General features: G+C 51.2%; 1 non-coding gene across 1 annotated transcript; it reads left to right on the plus strand.

Moving 5' to 3' along the window:
- The first annotated feature begins 472 nt into the window (after positions 1-472).
- LOC131291820 (5.8S ribosomal RNA) lies at positions 473-627 on the plus strand. Its single transcript, XR_009189572.1, has one exon. It is a non-coding gene; the product is annotated as a 5.8S ribosomal RNA (ribosomal RNA).
- The last annotated feature ends 2,748 nt before the right edge of the window (positions 628-3,375 follow it).

A 3,375-nucleotide genomic window follows, 5' to 3' on the forward strand; every position in this document is an offset into this window, starting at 1 on the left:
TTCTCCCCTGGTCCACGCCGCTTCGGCCGTCCTGGGTAAAATGGATTCATCCAGCTTGCCCTATGTGGAATGAGGACACTTTATGCTTCGTCTCTAAGCGGCGGCTTGCTCCTCCCTACGGGGAACGGGTATACGCGCACAGCGGCGGCTTACGTTATGGCAGTCATGGATGCCTTACGTTTCCATGAAAAGTGTGTTCCTCCCCTGGTCCACGCTGCTTCGGCAGTCCTGGGTAAGATAGTTAGTTCTAGCTTGCCCTATGTGGAAGAGGACACGTAGACTTACTGTGGTGTGAAGTATAAGGTTCAGTTCTCCCCTGGTCCACGCCGCTTCGGCCGTCCTGGGTAAAATGGATTCATCCAGCTTGCCCTATGTGGAATGAGGACACTTTATGCTTCGTCTCTAAGCGGCGGCTTGCTCCTCCCTACGGGGAACGGGTATACGCGCACAGCGGCGGCTTACGCAAGTTAGTCACCCTCGGCAGTGGATCACTCGGCTCATGGATCGATGAAGACCGCAGCTAACTGCGCGTCATAATGTGAACTGCAGGACACATGAACATTGATAAGTTGAACGCATATTGCACGTCGTGGGAACCTACCATGATGTACAGATGACTGAGCGCTTATATTTGAGAAATGTATCGCATACATTTAACTACGCCGTGACACCCGTCACGAGACGTGCACCATGATGTTAACTAGGGTCGCGACGACCCGCTAGCATTAAAGAACCCGTGGTTTACAATATACTGGCATTGGAATTCGAAGTATTTAGAGCGTCCGTGTTCCCGCGTGAGGCGGAAGTACGAGGAGAAGGCGTGCTTGTGGTGTCTGTGGTGGTGTTTACTGATGTCTAGCTTCAGCTTATTTATTTATTTAAATAGAAGCGAAGATGTCAAAGTAGCGTCGAAGCAGCAGCGGTAGCACAAATGATTCAAGTATGGAAGTTGACCAAAGGAACACAAACAAACTAGCGTATGGGCAATGGAAGGTATCAGTGAGTTAAACCACACGCGGGCTAACAGCCCGTTAACCGAGTCCAACGGTACATATTGGACATTGAAACAAAGTAGTCGCAAGCCAGATGTGACGATAACAACCGCAAGGTACATAAGCCTCAGTTCATGTGTGACAACCCCCTGAATTTAAGCATATTAATAAGGGGAGGAAAAGAAACCAACCGGGATTCCCTGAGTAGCTGCGAGCGAAACGGGAGAAGCTCAGCACGTAGGGGTGGCGGCCAGTCCGTCTATCCGATTCCGTGTACTGGTGCGTCTCACTATCCGTCATCTTAGCGCTTTTCAAGTCCAACTTGAATGTGGCTCAGAACCCATAGAGGGTGATAGGCCCGTAGAACAGCGCCCGTTGGATGATGGACCGAGCGTGCCATGGAGTCGTGTTGCTTGATAGTGCAGCACTAAGTGGGAGGTAAACTCCTTCTAAAGCTAAATACAACCATGAGACCGATAGTAAACAAGTACCGTGAGGGAAAGTTGAAAAGCACTCTGAATAGAGAGTCAAATAGTACGTGAAACTGCCGAGGGTGTGAAGCTCGTTGAACTCAATTATCCATAGGGCCATGACGCCCTCACCTGGACTGTCAGCAGAACCCTTTCTGGACTGACCCGACCCTTGTGAGTTGTCATGGTCCGCGTGTGGACATCGTGATCCATTACGAAATGTTAGCGGTGACTCCGGTTGCCGCGAGCATGTCTGACACTAGGTCCCAAGAAACTGCTGTCGACCCTCTACGTACCTTCAATGGTGACGATGGGCTATCGGAACCCACGGGTAACCGGTTTTCGGCTAAGTTCAGGTGTGCCGTTGGACGCGTGATGGGCTTGAACGAACTAGAGTGGCTGGAAGCGCATGTTTGGGCATGTAACTGGGCGCGAGCCCGGGGCGACCAGTGCTCCTGATCGGCGATGCATTAACTAATTGAGGTACCTACGGGACCCGTCTTGAAACACGGACCAAGAAGTCTATCTTGCGCGCAAGTCAATGGGAAGTAGCAAACCCAAAGGCGAAGACAAAGCAACTGGCTAGTGTGCGGGATTACGGGTGCACCACAGTCCGCAAGGATTGGCTAGCTGTGCACCCCTCCATCCCCGGGTGTTTGCCCGAAGTCCTGATGGTCGTAGAAGCCGGACCCTCCGGGGGCTGGTGGTGGACCGTCGGGTACCGACGGAACATACCGTGAGCGCGTAGGATGTGACCCGAAAGATGGTGAACTATGCCTGATCAGGTCGAAGTCAGGGGAAACCCTGATGGAGGACCGAAGCAATTCTGACGTGCAAATCGATTGTCAGAGTTGGGCATAGGGGCGAAAGACCAATCGAACCATCTAGTAGCTGGTTCCCTCCGAAGTTTCCCTCAGGATAGCTGGTACACGTAACATTTCGAACCTTATTCTTATCTGGTAAAGCGAATGATTAGAGGCCTTAGGTTCGAAATGATCTTAACCTATTCTCAAACTATAAATGGGTAAGGTAGTGGGCAGCATGCTCGAATGATGCTGCCCTCAAAGCGATTGAAAGCAAATAGTGCCTCCGGGTGCTAGCTAGATATCGGTGTGCTTAGTGGGCCAAGTTTTGGTAAGCAGAACTGGTGCTGTGGGATGAACCAAACGTAATGTTACGGCGCCTAAATAAACGACGCATCATAGATACCATGAAAGGTGTTGATTGCTAAAGACAGCAGGACGGTGGACATGGAAGTTGTCATCCGCTAAGGAGTGTGTAACAACTCACCTGCCGAAGCAATTAGCCCTTAAAATGGATGGCGCTCAAGTCGTTTGCCTATACATTACCGCTAGCGGCAGAATCTGGTAGCAAGCCGGCGTGCTGTGCAACCTTGAGGCCCTAGTGAGTAGGAGGGTACGGTGGTGGCGTTGAAGTGTTTGGCGCAAGCCGGCATGGAGCCGCCACTGGCACAGATCTTGGTGGTAGTAGCAAATATTCGAATGAGATCTTGGATGACTGAAGTGGAGGAGGGTTTCGTGTCAACAGCAGTTGCACACGAGTTAGCCAGTCCTAAACTATATGGGAAATCTGATTCAAACGCGATCCACCGAGAACAACTGATGAATGGAACCCTGTTCTGAGTGGGCCAAATCGTGTGCGAAGCGTGAAAGGGAATCCGGTTACAATTCCGGAGCCAGTTGAGTATACGTTTGCGAGGCCGGTGAACCCCCCCGGGGGTGATCCGCCCGCGCGATCATGGCAACATGAATCCTTTTCTTTGAGAAGCCAACGGGAGATATCGGAAGAGTTCTCTTTTCTGTTTTACAGCCGTACTGACCATGGAAGTCTTTCGTAGAGAGATATGGTTGGATGGGCTGGTAGAGCATGGCATTAACGTGCTGTGTCGGTAT

This window comes from Anopheles ziemanni, assembly GCF_943734765.1.
Source record: "Anopheles ziemanni chromosome X unlocalized genomic scaffold, idAnoZiCoDA_A2_x.2 X_unloc_155, whole genome shotgun sequence".
Taxonomy (NCBI): Eukaryota; Metazoa; Arthropoda; class Insecta; order Diptera; family Culicidae; genus Anopheles; species Anopheles ziemanni.